The sequence below is a fragment of the Eptatretus burgeri genome, chromosome 10, assembly GCF_056783735.1.
Source record: "Eptatretus burgeri isolate ZD-2024b chromosome 10, Ebu_testis_v1, whole genome shotgun sequence".
NCBI classification, from domain to species: Eukaryota; Metazoa; Chordata; class Myxini; order Myxiniformes; family Myxinidae; genus Eptatretus; species Eptatretus burgeri.
The window spans coordinates 42,442,078-42,462,538 of NC_140970.1; the positions used below are offsets into that span (position 1 = coordinate 42,442,078).

General features: G+C 40.3%; 1 long non-coding RNA gene across 1 annotated transcript; it reads right to left on the bottom strand.

Annotated features, from left to right (window-relative positions):
- Nucleotides 1-3,576: 3,576 nt before the first annotated feature.
- Nucleotides 3,577-9,118, bottom strand: LOC147018411 (uncharacterized). The gene is made up of 3 exons (XR_015062799.1): nucleotides 8,819-9,118; nucleotides 6,951-7,128; nucleotides 3,577-3,674 (listed from the first exon to the last, which is right to left on the bottom strand). It is a non-coding gene; the product is annotated as an uncharacterized LOC147018411 (long non-coding RNA).
- Between the last annotated feature and the right edge of the window lie 11,343 nt (nucleotides 9,119-20,461).

Genomic DNA, 20,461 nt, shown 5'->3' on the forward strand with positions numbered 1-20,461 from the left:
GTTTCAATCGTGCAAAAGAAATAATAATAATAAATAAATAAATAAATAAACATTAATTGTGATGTCATTCGTGATGTCATAGCACCGTGTCCTGTCATTGGTCGACAGATAAATGGCCGTAACTTGGGAACCGCTCGTCCGATTGATATCAAACCTTGAAAAGGCACATCTGCGGGTCCCCAGCAAATATTCCTGGCAAGTTTCAATCATGCAAAAGAAATAATAATAATAAATAAATAAATTAATAAACATTAATTGTGATGTCATTCGTGATGTCATAGCACCGTGTCCTGTCATTGGTCGACAGATAAATGGCCGTAACTTGGGAACCGCTCGTCCGATTGATATCAAACCTTGAAAAGGCACATCCGCGGGGCCCTGGCAATATTCCTGGCAAGTTTCAATCAGATCGGACCATCCATCGTGCAAATAAATAAATAAACGATTGAATAAATAAACATTAATTGTGACGTCATAGCACCGTGTCTTTTCATTGGTCGACAGAGAAATGGCCGTAACTTGGGAACCGCTCGTCCGATCGATATCAAACCTCGAAAAGGCACATCCGCGGGTCCCCGGCAATATTCCTGGCAAGTTTCAATCAGATCGGACTGGCGGTCATTGAGAAACGGTGGTCGCAGACAGACAGACAGACAGAGATACAGAGATTGCTGGAATTATAGATAGATTCTTTCTGTGTAATTGGTCGAGGTAAGATGTTTTCATTGTTCCAGAGTGGAGATTTGAAAAGATTACATCTTGATATTAGAGTCCAAATAGCTATACTAATTTGCTTAAAATGTGACGTTACAAACCATGGAATCGCACCTTCACAGCCTTATAAAAATATCTAGAGTAAAAAAGCTCTCAACAGGGTTATTTAGCCTCTTTAAGTGCAGTCAAAAGTGGCTTCCAACTTTTGGGGTCAGTCCAACCACAATCAGAAAGAGAAGGCATTTCAGTAAGAGGTGTTAATGCTTGTCCCCACCAACAAGCACCCTGGTACAACGGGTCTCTTTATATGCTGATGAAGCATTGCCTTGGTTAGTGGAATGGTCTTGCACATTTCTTGTAATCATCGAACATTGGAAAGGCATTCAATTTCTCAGGGACTAGTGAAATGGCAATCTTGTGCAGGCAGGTACGTCTCCCAAAATGTCTCCAAGACCCAAATCCTAGCGACAACTAAGTCATATTTAGCTTGGTCACAACTCACATGGAAAGAACAACATCTGTGTATCCACAGTGCAGAGACCACCTTCTTGAAACCGTGATTAGAAGCGTCTGCTGCAAGAAGAATCATCCAGGTATCCGCACAGTGCATATTCGTGATCACAAGGGGGCAAGGTTCGTAAAATCCCATTGAAGATTGCAAAGAACATATCAACTTTTAGTTGTGCTGACTTGCTTCTCTTCTTAGTTCTTAATTATGTGTTATTCTCTTTTTCCATTGAAAAAAAATATAAAGTTTAAAGCAGTAAGATTGCAACCAATACAAAGGTACAAATGAGAAAAGCAGTCAAACTGGATGTCAGGTGACCATTTTGGAAAATGGCTGCCAGAGCCCCCTCCAGAGACAGTTTGTGGGCTCCATATCTAAAACCGTTTCTGATGGTATCATTTACCTTCTTGCCAAGTTTCATGCGTTCATGAAAAACGGCGCAATTCTTCGAAAAATCTGCCACATGTTGCCTCGACTCGAGGTGAAATAAACGTATGAGTAATCATACATGCGCATGATTCATTGTCATCCAGAAAATTAGTGAAAAGTTATGGTTGTCAAATATATATGTGTCAAAAGTGCTATTACCAAGGTTTGTGTTTTTCAGTTGAGTTTACTTGAACTATTCATCATTGTGGATGCAATTCGGCTCTTCATGACTGTAAGAGCCCTATATCATGCAGCATCAATGGGCCGAGCCAGAAAGCAAAAGTCACTTTTTGCACTAATGGGAGAATATTGAGCGATTTCCTTGCAGTGTAAATTTTCTGAACGTTATTGAAGAAGTTACAGTTCATTGCACCTCCCTGGATGCTGCAGTCCATCTCTACCATCGCAACCTCAGCCGACAAGGATGAGCAGTTTCACATCACTTGGAATGAGTCCCGTTAAAGTTCATGCAATGTAAAACTCCAGGGGTGCAACCATGATTTATCTCAAGGAGGTGGGAGGTGTACCATATTGCAAGTCAATTAGGGATAATCAGAGCTTGCGCTGCATAAATAAACAGAGCATTTTACTGGCCATCTTATTATTATTATGTATGCAAGTATGGCAGAAATGTTCTCAATGAATCACCACACCCCACAGGTAGGGAATAAATAAATGGCCCTTTACACTGACAGGGTGTCATTAATGCCCATGCATTAAACTGAGCATGAGGCTTGAAGAAATGCTACCTCCAATTTATTTGCACCTCATGTGGATACTTCAGGTTTCTTCCAAACCATCGATGGCTTCCAATGATTACCTCCACAGCCCACTTCATCCCTATGCCTTCACTGGACACTGCTCTCAACCTCAGAAACACCTACCATTCCACTATGTTTCAACTATTCTTAACTGCGGTATTAATTAATTCAAAGTTATCTGCATTTAATTATCATATCGTAATATGGAGACTTGTTGTTACGAATCAGATATAAGAGAAATAGTGGGGCAACTTAGCATAACAATTGTGCATTTTGTGAGGAAAGCACCAAATTTGGCACACGAGTAGCCTATCATGTTATGAACAGATTTGGATATTGGGCCATCTCAAAGTTTTTGATGGCAGTGGAAAATGGCTGCCACAGCCATCAGCGGCTGAATTTGAGATGGCCCAATATCCAAATCTGTTCATAACATGATAGGCTACTCGTGTGCCAAATTTGGTGCTTTCCTCACAAAATGCACAATTGTTATGCTATATTTAGCTAAGTTGCCCCACTAAAACATTTCCTCATTTAAATGCACATGTTGTGCACAGGCATCTTCATTTTCTCAATCACCAACCGCAAGTTAACAGAAACTCAAAAGATTGAGGGAGGAGTCCACACTGCTGGTGGTACTAGCATAGTAAGACCTTTCCAAAATACATCAATCGAAACACTCCTTTCCTGTTGCAAACGTCATTTATCCAAAATAAGAGTAAATGGCAAAATTCCCTTAATAGAAAGTGATATTAATTTAGTCATTTGTGAAGATTGAAAATGGCTGCAATGAGCAAGCAAGTCTTGTTGAGAATAAGAAGATAGAGCCCCATCATAGGAAAATTAATCACTTGATAGATCCTGCGTAGGGAAAGTTTGGCATATGGTAAGTCTTCATTCTAAGGTTACGTTTATCATATTGTTACGGATCTGGGGTTCGAGTTTCGCCACGAGAGGAAGCGCTCGAGTTCATACCGAACAGCCAGTTCTGAGGCCACTGAGTATGGATAACTCCACGCTCTGGCGGGTTGTTTAGCAACCACTATGGCTGATTGGTACTGCCAATCCTGGCAGGGTGTCATAACCTCACGTGTTATGATTTCCGTTGGACAGACCACACCAAGCGAGTTTCCTGTACTCAATGCGGACTTGAGTTACCTGACCTGATCAGGTGCAGCCGAGCAGAGCTGCCATGTATGCACCGGCCAACAAGAGCCAATCGGTGGGGTAAAACTTCCCAGCTACTCCATGTGCAGACTCGGCTGGACCAATGGAGGAAAAGACACGATGAGCAAGTTACATTTCCAATATAAGCAATTTAATTATAAGCGAGGGCGAGGAAAAGTATGTGCACAATATAAGGGATTTTAATGCACAGCAATATGTACAGCAGGGGAAAGCAAGGATTGATGAGGTGCGGCAAAAGAAAAATACACGTATTTACAAAAACACAAAGAGAGAGACAGTGCCAGGCTAAACCAATACTAAAACTTCTACAATGTTAATGATGCGAACAAAACAGGTGCCATCAGAATCATTCCAAGGAAGGTTAGAAAGCAAGAAAGGTGAGGTAAAAATGCAGTGTTTGCGACCTCCTTGTTATCTCACACAGTCGACGGACCAATGCTTCCCAGTCACTGAGAAGGGGGAAGGGAGGAAGAAAACTGAGGGTGTCGACTGTGCATGATCAGAAGAAGGTGCAAAATGAGGGTGCAGTGACTGGTAGATGTGGGTCAAGGGGGGTTTTGGAAACAAAGGAAAGAATGTGTGAGAGAATAGGTTGAAAGTAAGTGTAAAGAGGTCTGCACGTGTAAAGGTGGGTTTTCATGGGACACACAAACGGTTCACGAAGGATGCGAATGTCGAAAAAATGGCAAAGTCCAACATTCGTATTTTAGGCTCCAAAAGTTCGCCAAACATGCGAGGGGGTTCGGAAGCGTCGTCAATTGTTCGCACGAGTCGTTTTTTGTTCGGCGGGAATTTCAAAAAAGTTTGGTTTTTTTATAGCATGGTGGTTTGTGGTGGTTGAGGTGATTAATGGTGATGGTACATGAGCTAAGATTGTGGTTTGATGGTGTGAGAGAATTATTATGAATGCGTTGTGGTGGTTGGAGGAATGTTGTAGCATTATGGTTTGAGTCTCGTGAAGTGAAGTGTTTGTTGGGTTATGGCACAAGGTTTGAATGTGAAAGGTCACCTGTATGCTTCTTCTTCTTCCTTCGTATGGCAGCTTGGTTGCCGGGTAGCTATCATTTTGTTGTGGCACGACTAACTCATGTGCTAATGAGCTGCCTGTTGCTGTGGTCTGCAGGCTTGCGTGATCAAGGGATGATGTTTGCAACAAAGTGAATAAAATAGATAAAGGATGGGAATAAAGACCTACCTAAAGCCCATGCTACGCATATGACCCATATACCCATCACACTTAAGGGAAGGGCTATCCAACATGAATACTAATTAAATAACTGTCTCGGGACCACCATATTTTGGTTGGTATTGCCGAGGGAGATGGGAGGGGGTGCCGGTTTTGCAGAACCAGAACAATATAATAGTTTTGATGGGAGGAGCTCTGTCATAATAATAAAGGGGGAATATGTACAAGAGAAGTTTGTAAGCTCGGGGTGGGGGTGGGGGTCATCTAGTAGTGCTCCCACATTTCAGCAAAAAATTTTTTAATAGCACTAAATGTAACCCTTAAAGGAAATATAAATTGTACTCAATATTAGTAATGGCAATATGGCTTCTGCTAAACTTCAGTCTGCTAAATTAGGACTCAATATGGCTTTTTGGAATGTTGAAACTTTCACTTCAAGCCAGAAGTTTATAACTTTTGTAAAGATGTATAGGTAATTGAATGGTCATAATCTTTTGAAGTAAGGTGTATTTTGTTCAGTTTACACTGAGGAAGCCTTTATATTTAGCATGCATTGTGATATTAAAATGCTATACGAGGTTATTGCAGCATATAGACACTTCATTGAAGTATACAAATGCTTCAGATCATTCCACAAAGCCTGCAACAAGTGTATCCACTCTCAGGAAAGCCAGAAGACAACAGCAGTCCAGTCTCAAAATAGAACTATCAAACTGGTCTCCCTCCTCCAAAACCTGGTGGTGCCTTGTTAAAGCTGATTCTGGAGTCTGCTTAACCTCCATCCCTAACGTTCACTTAAGTCTGTCACTTCCCTCACTTCAAATGGCACCACAGCCGACTCTGATCATGAGAAGGCCGAATGCATCAATTCCGTATTTGCTTCCAACTTGTGTGTCCCCAACCCCTTGCTCTCTGTACCCACGATTCCCATTTGTACCCAATTGCTCCTGGACTCTGCATCTTTTGCACCTGAGAATGTGGAGAAGTTTCTGGTGACCCTCGACTCTAATTTTACAACTCGAGCGGACATCAGCTCACGTGTCCTAAAAAAAAAACCTGCTCTGCTGCTATTGCACACACTCTTTCTGCTCTGGTCACCCCATCATTTGCCAAAGGTCATCTTTCATCTGCTTGGAAATGAGCCAATATCAATGCCTTCCACAAACAAGGTGCAAAAACAGATCCTTTTAACTACAGACCTATCAGCTTACTTCCAATCACCAGCAAAGTCAGGGAATCCATTGTCGTGATTGACATCAATTCCTTCGTTTTATCCAATGGCCTGATCTCAGATCATTAAATTGGATTCAGATATGGTCACTCTATTTTGGACATTCTGCTTCTGCTCTTCCAACAATGGATGGAAGCTCTGTAAGCATGCATAGAAACCCCAGGAAACTGGTATGTTCAGGGCAAAATCAAATGTATTATGTGTCTGGGATGAGGATTTTGACTTGGAATGGCTCACCAAGCTTCTGGAAAAAGTCAGAAATACTTGTAAAAGTACCCGAGAGAAAGGGCTGTGCTTCTGCACAACAAAAGACTTGGATAACTTTGTCATCTCGCTGAGCAGGGCACCTGATTGTACTGCAAACTCCCGACCATGTGGCTCGGTGCAGAGCCCAAGTGGAGGGATGTGTGTTGTACATCCCCCAACATCCTAAAACTTCCCAAGTACCACCATGTGTGTTACACATCCCCCAACATCCCAAGTACTACCACCAGCTTGGGATCCTAGGGTCCTGATTTCAAATCCTGCTCTGTTGTGTGTGTTGTTGTGTGTGTGTGTGTGTGTGTGTGTGTGTTCAAATCCTGCTGTTGAATTAATATCAGGTGGGGTTGACTCAGCCTGTCATCTTTCTGTCATTTTGAAAGTCCCATATTGTTAGCAAGGCATTCATGTCTTTGTCCTCAGGGGTAATTGCCAAATTCATTGAACATATGAGGTTGGGATATCGGAGAAAAACTTAATTCTCCTTCCTGTTGCAAATTACAAAAAAAAACTCCAAAAACTAATTTAATAAGACGGGCTCGTCAGTTCATTTCTCGTATAATCACAACATTTTTGGGGCATTTTCATCCCATGAACTTCATTGAGGATGAATCCCACATATTCCCTTTCTGGAGCAAACCCGATTGATGCAGTAAATACATTTTTACTCACCAACAAGTGATTTGCAAAGCTGGAATTCTTCTTCCAGACATCACACCTTCACTTTCACCTTTTCATTCTTCTGACATTTCTTACACTCTTGATTGGAGTATTTCTGGGACATTTTGTTGAGGATACTCTGGTCATGATCAGCCTATTGTCCCTTTTCTTTTTCTTTCTTGGTTATTTCCTATAATTTTAAACAAATGATCTTGTGATGAGCAAAGAAAACATTGAAGCACATTTATTACAATGTAAGGATAATTCAATGTACTGTATACTATTTGATTTCTGTCAACATTATGGAGTGGCAACACCAAGTGAGAGGAGACAGGCTATGGATATTGTTCTTTCAGTTCTGAACATTTCCTCAGCATTTTTATTGAAGACATAAAAATCACTAAGATGATTGGCACAAAGACTACTGTTTAACTCTTCAATGTCAAAGACATAGACTTGGTGATCCAGCCGTCCAAACAACCGCAAACCATCACACAGTAAAGAATCATTAATTACTGGTGGCATTTGCACGAGCAATTATTGAGCATACAGCCATTCAGAATTACACTACTTGTTGAGATCATTGCCATCTTCTGCCTGTTCATTTAATGGCTAAAAGAGACAAACGTAGTGCCTGTAATTTCACCTCTAAATCCTTAATTATTCAAGGAAACGTGGCGTCCATAATTTTCGGATTTCAAATGAAGCTTACTTTTTCGGCCGGTTTCCATAATAATTATGGAGAATCCGTAATGGTGAAACAGGTCTGATGGCTGGAAGAGAGGACTTTGTGAAAGTGGTATTCAATTCATATATGCTGCACCAAGTGATTTCTGAGATAGATACAAGAAAAGTTCTACTCGCAGTGGTGGACATTTCATCCTTGGAGACCGATGATTAAACCCTGTCCAGGCACTTCCGTTGTTTTACTCGACAGCCTCGTCCATTTGGCTGGTTGGCATCATATCGTTTGACCAACTCACTTATCAGCCTCCAGTCCTATTGCTTTACCTAAACAAACATCATGTAATGATACAGATTAAAGGTCAACATATATTTTTCTTGTACTGTCCTGTATTTCCTCACAATCCAAATGGCCCAAAACCTCTTTTGGCTCAGTCTGAATAATAGTGCGAAACATTTTTGCATTACACTTGCTCCATTTGAAATTTGATTCAGAAGCTGAAATACTGTATGTGTGAAGCAGGCCAAACACGAATGTAACATATTTGCACGACATTCAAATTGAGTGGGCATGTGGATTTCCAAAATTAAAATGGAAGATAACAATTCCGAAAAAAAACAATGAACCACATCAACCTAGCCAACTTGTAAATCTTCACTAAAATCTAATCAGTTCGTCCTCGTCACACACCAAACCTGTCCTCAAAATTTCATTCGGATCTGCCCACAACTTTATGAGATATCCTGCACACAAACAAACAAGCAAGAAGAAGTCTTCATGCAGAGCACGATACTGGCAAAATCCAAGAAACAAATTTGACTTAAAAAATAATTGTTGGTTGAATTCAATGACTAAATATGCGACTCATCTTCAAATTTCAAGTGAATCAGATGAAAATTGACAATTTTAAAAATTCGACCTATGTTGACCTTTTGATCAATGTGGACCTCAAAAAGAATTGGTGGTTGAAATCAGTGACCGGTTATATAAATCCTCTTCAAATTTCAAATCAATCAGATGAAAATTGAGGATTTTAGAAATACCACCTTAGTTTTTGACCTTTGGCTTATGTTGACCTTTTGGTCGATGTTGAACTCAATAATAATTGGCTAGTTGAATTCAGTGACCTGAAATATATATCCTCATCAAATTTCAAGTCAATGGGGGAGACTATTGAGGATTTTAGAAATACCACCTCAGTTGTAATCCTGATGAGCCCTTGGGTGGTGGAGGTCCCCGGGCACGCATTGGGTGGTCGAGACCCCGGGCATGTGCCCCGGTTGCCCTTGGGTAAATCCTGCCCTGCAGGTCGATCACAGACTTTCCCATCAACCGCATCCTTTCTGGTCTTGCACCATCTGCTCTTTCCATGCTTCGTCCCCCCTCAGGTTGCTGCAGGGCACACACGGTACGCCATCAATCCCCTTCTGGTGAAACTACCTAAATCCAGGATCATTGCTCACCTCCACTCTTTCGTCCTTTTTTCCTGCCTGTGAAACAAACTTCCACACACTCTTCAATGTCATCCTTCCCTCCAGGTCTTCAAGACAGCTGATTGGATCATCCCCCATTCATAACCACAATTTTTTTTTTTTTACCCCTGTTAACCCCTACCTCCCCAAACCTACCTCTTTCCAAATTTCCAGTATTTTCTTCCTGAGACTTTACTTCTGGTTCCATTTTGTCCATCTCGTGTATCCTCCCCCGACCCCTAATTCCTTCCATCTCTTAATTTGTCGAAGCATCTCTCTATTTTGTCCCTCAGCCTTGATGTTGGTGTTTTCCCCCCTCTTTCTATTGTTCCTTTTGTTCTGTTGCGTCCTGATCCATTTTGTGTTCCAGCTCTTCCACGAGCCTTGACTTTGTACTCAAAAACAAACAAACAAACAAAAACTTAAAAGTGGAAAATTTTGCTTTTTTGGGGGTTTATTAAACTGAAAAAGATTCCACATTGTCGTCCTTTCCTCGCATCTTTTTCGTTTATCACCACTTCATAACCATCCGCCATGTTTCCTGTTTTCATGGGTGTTCTGCACGAGTGTCAGGTATATGATGTCCTTCTGGCGGAACATTGTAACGCGGCATGTAACAGCTCAGATGAGTGTGAATGAGTGTTGTGGTCATGCACCTCGTGTTCTTTATTTTCTGTGTACTCAAGTGTTAATTTACTCACCATCAAAATCTGTCTGCCTTCGTCCTGCGAGATCCGTTATGTTTGTCTCGCGTTAATAAATTATTCGTACCATAAACTCTCGTCCCCTACGTAAGCGTAATACCCACTCCTTCTGACAGGGGTCAGTAAAGCATTTGCACTATATGCCACGTGTACAGTGGAAAATTGCAAGTCATCTCCACAGCTGACTTGTAATACGCTCTGCCACCGCTGCCTGGTGGCGCTTCATACAGATAACACTGGGCAACAACAAAAACTTTTTGTCTGTTACTAAGGGAAATGCAGGTGTTCTTGGCTAAAACTGAGCAGCTGATTTCAAATCTGTAGTCCGAATTTAGCCAGCACGTCAGGTTTTCAAAATATGTATCTGTATTAATGATACCCAGCATTCCATACTAGATACTTTGTTATTGCAGATCGCCACATTGTACATCTAATATCAGTGCTGAGTCATTACTTTCACATCATAATTAAATAACAATGATTGATCTCTGTGTATAATGTGTAGTAGACAAACCAAGAACATGAACAAGTTGCAGAAAAATAAGTTAATAAAACATTAGAACATGGTAATCTTAGGAAGGGTGTAAACTTGATAGGGAAATCTGCTCCATTGTGAATGATTCAGAAACAACACTTCAAGTTTACACTCTTCCTTTCAATATTGTCAGCGTAGGCACTGTTCAGACGTGTTCAGAAGTGTGTGAGACACTTGCTCTTATGTTTGTGTGTGCAATTCGTTACCCATTATTGTAGGAACCAGCAGTAATGACCCATCAAGTTTGGGTTGAACCGGCCTTGAGACCTAGTTTCCACGACCGAAATCTCTTGGTGGAACCTTTTGTCATGCTCTTTGCTCATGGCTTACTTCACCGAGATTAGGTGGGAAAAAATCAAGATGAGAATGCAAGAAGTGCATTTTAAGAGACATCCTACAGCTGATGGGCCTTCAGCACGTTGTCCACTAATTCCACCTAATGTTCAGCTCTATGGTTCCCAAGAAAGTTCTGCACAACCAACACAAATGCTTCCCCATGCTGCAAAATCAGTATATTGTTGAACTCGGGATCACACATCAGTTCTCAGATCCGGGGCCCAATGAAAATGCCTGTCTTGAGTTTAGCATCAGTTTTCTCTGCGCCAAACCTCTTTGAGGTATTGGAAGTCATGACCGTCGTGAGCCAATGCCTTTACAAAGTTTTTCATAAGGGTTAGGGTTAGTTAAAAATTGTAATGCCGCGTGGAATTTTTTTTACTTAAAAACTCATAGCTTGGTCAGTTTTCATGCATTTTTAAAAATTAAAAGTGCATTTCAAAGCTCTTTTTATGAGAGATATTATTCTACAACAGTTGTATTGCTATAAATGAAACTAAGAATAGAATTTTTTTTATGATCACTCAAAATCACCCACCAGGGCAAGCGACTGCATTTGGACCATATGTATAACCCATAATCCTGACGTGTTGAGAAAATTGTGACTTCAGATTCAGAATCAGCATACTCGATTTAGCCTAGAACATATGTCTACACCCCAGTAGCAAAATCTTTGTTGTCCAGTAATAATAATTTGCGTCCCCCACCACCGTCCTCTCACCCTCTGCCCCGACTTGGATTTTTTTTTTCAATACATAAGGCCCTGCCGGACACAACCCAAGTACCACCACCAAATTTCAATTCATTCTGTCCATCAGTTTAGGAGTGCATACAAGTCAAACAAATAACCACACAAAAGCAGAATCTAAATGATAAAAGGAGCCATGTCTGTCTGTCTGTCTGTCTGTCTATTTGACGTGCTATAACTTGAGAACAGATGAACAGATTTCAATGCAACCAACGACGGTGGACTCAGGGAACTCCCAGGAAGGTTTCTGATACACAAAAACAATAAAATAAAGGATGGTTTGTGTGCATGGGTACATGGGCACCAATGGCAAAACTGCAATCACAAGTTTACGATGTTGGTTATCCCCGCACGGAGGGCAGGATCTCCCAGGAATCATTTTTTGTTAACTTGAAAATGGATTAACAGATTTCAATTAAACCCATGACAGTGGATTCAGGGAACTCTCACGAAAGTTTGTGGCATTACCAAAAAAGAATTAACATGTAGTGGTACATTCAAAGTACACCACCCCCATGCCAAATAAATAAATAACAAATCCTCCAGCGCGCGACATCTTTGAGGCGCCTTCAGTGGCCGGAGATGTCGCCTTGTCGTCAGAATTGGGAGGGAGCAGTGTACAATAATTTATTAATTGCACAATTAAAATAAGTAAATAATAATCATAAAATAATTAATTTCTCAACCAACTGCCGAATCACATACCTAAAATAGCACTGTTTCATCCGAATCTGAAACTTTTAGGAAATTAAATAATTACTCGAAAAATGAATAATTTATCGATTAATCAATAAATCAAAAATACTCTTTATAGCCAAATTACTTGGTCACTGTCATGTCCAAGTATCGACTGCCGAGCACAAAATATGTCTGAGATATTGCCAGGATGAGAAATAAAATAAATGTCATTAATAAATCGATAATAAATAATCAAAAAATTAAAAAATATCATTTTTGCCAAAGCACACCGTCAATTTTATCCCCAAATTTTAGCTTTCTAGCTCAAAGGATGGCTGAGATATCACCCAGACAAGCAAGAAAGAAAATAATTAATTGATTAATCAATAAATCAAAAATACTCTTTATAGCCAATTCACTTGGTCACTGTCATGTCCAAATATCAGGTTCCGAGCTCAAACGGTGCCCGAGATCGTGCCAGAATGAGAAATAAAATAAATAAGTAATTAATAATTCGATAATAATTAAGTAATTGATCAATTAATTGATTAATCAAATAATTTTTTTTTAAAATCATTTTTGCCAAAGCATATCTTCACTTTCGTCCCCAAATTTCAGCTTCCTAGCTCAAAGGATGGCTGAGATATCGCCCAGACAAACAAACAAACAAACAAACAAACAAACAAACAAGAAAATGGAGTGAAAACTGAGTACTTACTCCGTTCGTTTGGTGCCCGGCGATGGCGTCATGCATCGCCTGGATATGGAAATGGGAAGGAGCGGTGTACAAGAAGGACTGTCTGTATGTGGGTACATGGGCACAGGTGGCAAAACTGATAACGCCAACTTGCGATGCTGGTTATCCCCACATGGAGGACAGGATCTCCCAGGAATCCGTTTTTGTTCTTGCCCCATAAATTAGCCATCACAGCAAAGATTGCTATTCCCATCAGTGAAGCAACGGGTCTTGTACGTTAATTACACAGAATACCAGTTGGGTTACACAATCAAGATCGGGCTATTTAGACTTTAGTAAAACATCAGTGACAAGGAAAAACTGATTTGATTTTGCTGAACATCTGGATCCCAATGGAGTTTTTTTTTTCAATTTATGAAGCAATTATTCATAGTTGAGGGATTATCGCTTGCCAAGCAGCTTGCTTGATTCAAAGCCCTCAAGCAAGCACTTCAACGGTGCTCACCACTGCTCAACAAACATGGTGGCCTCCAATGTAAACATTGATATTGTGGAATGACAACAAATGCTGTCTGGGCCGTCGTTTTCAGGATCTATTGTGACCTCTTGTGACAACTTCCCCAAACAGATATATTGTGTTATCAGCGGTTACAGAGTATGAGGAAGAGGGAAAGAAAGAAAGATAAACAAAATGGGGAGTCAGAAGGAGGAGCCACCAAGCTTATCTATGGACCCCACCACTGTGCATTTTGGGGAGGGGGAGGGAGGGGGTTACATGTTTGTAAATCTTGAAGAATGAGGATGAAAAGTAACAAATCACAGCTCAAATTATTAACAGTGTATTTGAGCCACAGAGTTGCTTGACACGATGTATCTGCACGCACAAACAGTAAAGATGTAAACAACTCGAGATTTCATAGAACACGATACCCTATGCAGTGTGCCAGTGTTCAAGTACATACTTCAATGTTAATAAAAGAATGATTTTTAACACGATGACTGCCACTTACAAGTATTCTCGGAGAAAATATTGCGCCATTGTAGTGTAAACAGAATATTCTGCCGTGACACATAATGCAACAAACGATCTGCTGGCTGTTCGGTGAACTTAAATCGACGTGACGATGATGATGATCATCATCATCAGTCTCCGTGAGAAGCTTTGCCACTTCATCTGCATTCATATGTGCCATTTTGAAGGGTAATGAGAAGTAGCAAAAAAGAAAAAAACACGTTGAACTCAGTACACGATAAACCATTAGCAATGACTTCATACCAACATGGTTGATTCAGTGCTAAAAATAGTCCTACGAGATAGCTCGTACCTGGCATACGGAATTAAAAAAAATATTGTCCCACTGCCTGCGACGAGTTTTCTCATCATGTGGGGTTTCCCCAGCAATGGATAATAATTGAACTTAGATTTGCTCATATAATTGCAAAATTAAAAATATAGTATAAGCACGCATACATCCTTGGCTTGCAAATGGGAGTAGGGTACACAAAAAGAGTTGACAGTAAACGTGTTAAAGATCGTTTTAAAAAAATCCGTAGTAGAGCACTCATGAAGCAGCCTTACACATCACATTATACACTGTAATACGATGATGTTGAGTCACAGTTTTGAAGGTGGAGGGCTTTATTGACTACCATAGATAGATGTACACAGCCACAGCAGCTTCTTCTTCATCCACGATAGCGGACTGTCTTACGCGGCACACCCTCGAATGCTGTAATATATCTATTTATTGCATGGTTCTTGGAAGTATTATGAAGGTGATTTGTGTTATACAGTGTTCAAATTTATATCAATTCAAATAAAGATTTAAAGAGGTTTAAAGGTGTATAGATTAAAAAAAAAATTATGGGTTCGACGGACATTTTCTCCAGCTTCTATTACAGCACCCAATTCATTTATTATCCATCGTGCTTATTGTACGTGTCCATTATGACGTCCTTAAAAACAGTAAGTTTCCTGTTTGGAATGATTTTCGATTTTATTTGACTGTCAGGGAGGCAGACAGTAAAAACAAATTACCTCTCTCCTTTCTGCACATGTGCGATCAGGTCGAATTCAGAGAAAACCAGAGGGGGAGCACTCGGTAGAGTGCAAAACCTCTGCCGCCAATACTGCTGGGTCACTTAAGTGAACCTGATATCCTATTTATTGTAGGTCAAAACGGATCAGACTCTACTGAACCACGATTGAATAAACTAAACTAGATCGACGCGCATGTAGAAATGCCAAAAAAAAAATCGAATTTTTTTTGAAGAAAAAGTTGCAAAATTTCTGTTTTTTTTTTTTCTCTAACAAATATTTTTTTTGGGGGGGGGGGTTGGAAATCACTTAAAACATGTAGAAATGCAAAAACAAAAATTCAAATATTTTTCAAATAAAACCGAAATTTTTTGAAAAAAAGTTGCAAAATTTTCTGGTTTTTTTTCTCTAACAAATTTTTTTTTTTTTTTGGTTGGAAATCACTTAAAACATGTAGAAATGCAAAAACAAAAATTCAAATATTTTTTCAAAATGGCCACCATAGCGGCCATATTGGACTTTGGACCAAGTCCAAAATGTAATGGCATGATCCTTGGACCACACCTAAACCCCCCCCCCAAGATTCCTCGAAATCCGTCCAGGAGTTTTTTTTCCGTAATACTGTTCACAAACAAACAAACAAGCAGTAATAGACTGGTACTTACGAAATCGTCAACTTGACCTCTGACCTTGTCTAATAAAAGCTGTCTCTGGAGAAGGTAGCGACGCAAACCAGAAGTTTCTACGATGATTCTGTACCAAACCATCAAAAATCGAATATTTGACCTCACTGTGACCTTGACCTTTGACCGATTTTGACCAAAATCTAATCAGCACGAGCCATCCCTCCTGAACCACGTGGTGTAATTCGACATTGGTGGCTTCTTCCGTTCTCGAGTTATTGTGCCTACAAACAAACAAACAAACAAACACACACACACACACACACACACACACACACACACACACACACACACACACACACACACACACACACACACACACACACACACACACACACACACACACACACACACACACACACACACACACACACACACACACACAAACAGATGACGGAAGTCATCAATATAGTTACGAAATCTAAAGATTTCGTAAGTAACAAACAAACAGACAGGGGTGAGAATAGTAACCTCCGTCCTTCTTCGATGGCGGAGGTTAAAAATGGTAAAACTAAAGACGTATTTCTATTCATGTTAAAAATATAACATTCAATTTCAATAATCTGTTCCTCGATCATAAACTGATAAGGCGGACAGACTAACAGGTACGAACCAATTGCTTCACTGTGATTTTCACTTCGCGTGTGTGGGGTAACCACAACAGCACTTGGTAGAGCATGTACCTCCACCATGCTGAACAGTTTACATTTTGTATCCCACTGATAGGTCGGATTTGCATCAGGACTGAGCCGTCGTCGAAGTCTCTCTCTATATATATTTTGTCCTTCAATCCTGATGTTGGATTTTGTGAAATCTTCCAAAATTCGGACGAAACTTGGTTTATAGGACATTGCATCAAGACCCTAAGTTTACTGTAACTGAACCAAAATCTAATCGGTTTGCTCTTGTCACCGACACAACTCATCCACCAAGTTTTGTCATAACCCATCGATAACTTTTTGAGATATCATGCTATGCAGTCCATCAGTTTTTGCATCAACTCTCACTGGTGGCGAATCGGTTAAAAATTATCGGATCCGAATCAGGACCTTCACCAAAATTGAATCAATTAATCCTTGTCACACCCCAACCTCTCCACCAAGTTTCGGCTGAATCCATCCATAACTTTTTGAGATATCCTGCTCACACACATTCAACCTGTCCACCAATTTACAGAGACCTGAAAGAAATAAATAGACTCCACGATTTTAAAAGAATTTATTTATTGAACATTTGAAGTACGTTTGATCCATTTTAATACATACACTAGTATTTCGTAGAATTGCCATTTGCATATTTCAATGCTTTTTCTCTTTCAGATATAGAACTAACGAGTTCTGAAATTTTCTCTTGTGGGATTTCTGCCCAGAGTTCACACAAACGGGTTCGCAATTCTGCCCGTGATGTTGGTTTCCTGGACTTTTTCCGCACAGCTCGATCCAATATGGCCCAGAGGTGTTCAATGGGGTTCATGTCAGGAGACTGACTTGGCCATGGAAGTCGCTTGATCCCATTTCTGTCCTGCCATTCTTTGTCGTTTTTTGCATTTTGGCATGGAGCTCCATCTTCCATGAACAGAGTGTTGTTTTTGACCATCTGACCAGTGGAGAAGACAGGCATATGTCCATCCTCGAGGATATAAATGTATGTCATAGAATTGATGTTGTCAACACACTCCACAAGCTCTGACCGACCATGCGCTCCAGATTGCTCCCCACACCATCACTGAAAAACCACCATGTTTGACAGTTGGATGCAATCGGTTCAAAGAGAACTCGTAACTGGGAAGTCACCAGACTCATACGTGTCCACTGTCAGAAAATTGATCAAATTGGGACTCATCTGAAAAAATGACAGTTTACCAAAACTTCAATGGTCTGTTGGCAATCTCGTCAGCCCACTTCTTTCTTCTTTGAATATTGGCTGGTCGAAGAAGAGGTTTTCTCCGAGTTGCTCTCCCATAGTATCCCAGTTGATGAAGGTACCGCACGGCAGTTCTTGAGTTAACTTGGATCACCTCTGCAACATCTGCTGCCTTGCAACGAAGAGTTTTCTCATTGGACCACTTGACAGCTCGAAGACACCTTTCTGAGGGCCCAGGTCGACCAGAACGGGAAGCTGTGGATTCCTCGCCTTCGCTGGTGAATTGCACAATCACCCGATTGACCGAAGAAAGCGGAATGCCAAGGTTCTGAGCTATCTGATGCTGGCTGACTCCACCTTCAGATTGGCCAACAATTCGTCCTCTTTGAAAATCACAAAAGGTCGTGTGCTCCCCGGGTTCGAGGCAGAGTTAATTGTCGTACAAGAACCAGGAACTCGTTTCTGCAAATAAATACTTGAATATTGTGATAAATCACTGAGTAAAACTTGCTTTATAAAGATGAAATGAAGAAATCTAACGTGTCTATTTACTTCTGTCATGTCTGTTCATCCGAATCCATCCATAAGATTTTGAGATATCCTGCTCACAGACAGACAAACAAACAGGGGTGAAAACATAACCTTCAGTGGTAGAGGTAATAAATTGTAATTTCCCACAGCTTTCAGAGCTGTCCACATATTATTCCATGCATCCGTTTACTGAACCTTGTGGGAAGTAATTAAGCCGAACCACTTGCCTTCTTACCCTGAAAGGCAATTCCCCATGTTGGTAATTTCACTTCGATCTGCAAAGCTTTTCATAGTCAAGGAGGGATTTTAATTCCAGTTACTGACCTCTCTCCTTTTTCTAAAATTTGAAGGTTCTTTTCGTCAAAAGGTTTCTGTACAATCCAAGCAATAACCTTACTATTTTTCTGTCTCTATTCAACAATAATGAGACTTTTCCTGAAAAAATGAATTGGCTTAACTAATTAGCATCTACTTAAAGTAGTGGAACTCATTGCGAATCATGCATCTCACCCATGATCCATCATGATGATGGATCATGGGTGAGAGGGACCCATGATCCTCCGGCAAATAATTCTCACCTGTTTATCACAGCTGGTTTTGTTTTTATCAGAGTGGGAATATATTTTAATACGCCTCTTTACAAGTTTGGAATAAAGCTCAACAGGCGTTGTCATTAGGATAGCACAGCAGACTAACTTGGAAACTGTTAAACAAGAGTTTGTTACCCTGCGCACAAGAAGCGAAAAGCGGGGTTAAGCAATTGGTTCACTTCTGCTGTCTGTCCGTTTGTCCATCTACACATGCCAGTTTATGATCAAAGAAAATTTGATTTCAATTGAATGTTAAATTTTGAGCACAAATCGAACGATGAGGCAGAAAACGAACTTGCAGTTTTACCATAATTCGACCCAATCAAGCGTGTGAGAGGGGAGTAAGTTAATTTATTTTATGTCTGACTGCCTGTTTGGCAGTAAAACAAAATTGAAAATCAATCCAAACAGGAAACTTACTGTTTTTAAGGATGATATAAAGGACACAAACAACAGGCATGAATAACTAATGTAACGTGTTAAATAAGGTGGTGAAAAAGACACTGCATCAACGGCGGTAAAATTTCCAGAGTAATTTTTTTTGTATTTTTTTTTTTCCATTCAATGATGCACTTCTGCAGAACACTGCAGAGCACAAATCGCCTTCTTGCCGCTTTCCAAAACCTGCAGTTTTGCAGTACTTGGACATGTTAAATAAGATGGTGGAAGTGAGACACTGCATCAATGGCAGTAAACTTCTGGAATTTTAAAAATACAACCTTTAAAATCATTATTTCATTTGAATTGAATTATACACATGATCACTGTGTGGGGAAAGGTGTTCTATGAACGCTCCAGTTTCAACAGGTAACACATTTTTAAAATGGATGTATTTTGAGAATGCAGCGGTGCATGTAGTGTACAGACGGTTCCTATGTTAAAAAAAAAATTAAAATTCTGGCACCAAACAAATTATTATAGCATCTTCTTCATTGTTATCCATCAATCCATGGGGACCATACTCTGTGCAGAGCATTGGTGCTGCCTAATCACTCTCCTTGGCGATTGGACACAATCCTGGACAGGTTGTCACACCAACACAGTATACCAGCATGCTGGCTCTCATTTTGCCGACCTCGGACGGATGACTGGCAGAGTCAACCCCACCTGGTATTAACTCAACATCCGAGTGGGATTTGAACTCGGGATCCTCAGATCCCAAGCCCACCACCCTAACCATTAAGCCAACACCAGACATTGCTATGTGTTCCTATTTATCAAGTTTTTTTTTGCAAATCACAATTTTTTTCAGGATCCTCTCGATCATTAAGTGGGTTTCAGTGCCATGGTGTACACCATTCAATTCACAGTTCAGATGAGAACAAGTGTCCTCATAAGAGGGATGATGCAGAGTTAGTTCAGAATGTGACTTCCCTGATTAACATGTCCCATCAAGGCATCCTCTCATGATGTCTTAAAGAAGGATTAAAAACTGGAAAAAAATCCTTTGGGATGTTCGACCATTGCATGCACACTCGTCCACAAGTCTCATCCTCTTTGACATGGCTATAAACTCAACCCTTCCACACCTGTACCTCCCACACTCCCATAATAAAGGTGGCAAATACGTATTAATGACATTTTATCATTACGTGGAATTGCTGTTTCATCGTGCTTCTGCATCATTCAGGCCAGAGGAGATGGGTGCACCTTTTTATGACATACCTACATTCTACCATTTTTAGATTGTGATGGGCAATGTGATCAAATATTTTAATTAAAGTGGATACTGACTTCATTCTTCCTGCAGAATACCAGAATGTCGATGGTGAGAAAGATAGTGACAAGCTGTTCCTGCATGGACTGTCCTTGAACATATTTAATTTCATTTTTGAAGTCATCAGATTTCATTTTGATATTAGTTTTTGGCAAAAACTCAGACACTTTGTAAGTTATGCCATCCAGGTCAATATCAATACCACTTTTATCTCATGCTGGAGTCTGAGTCAGTTTTGAATAAAAC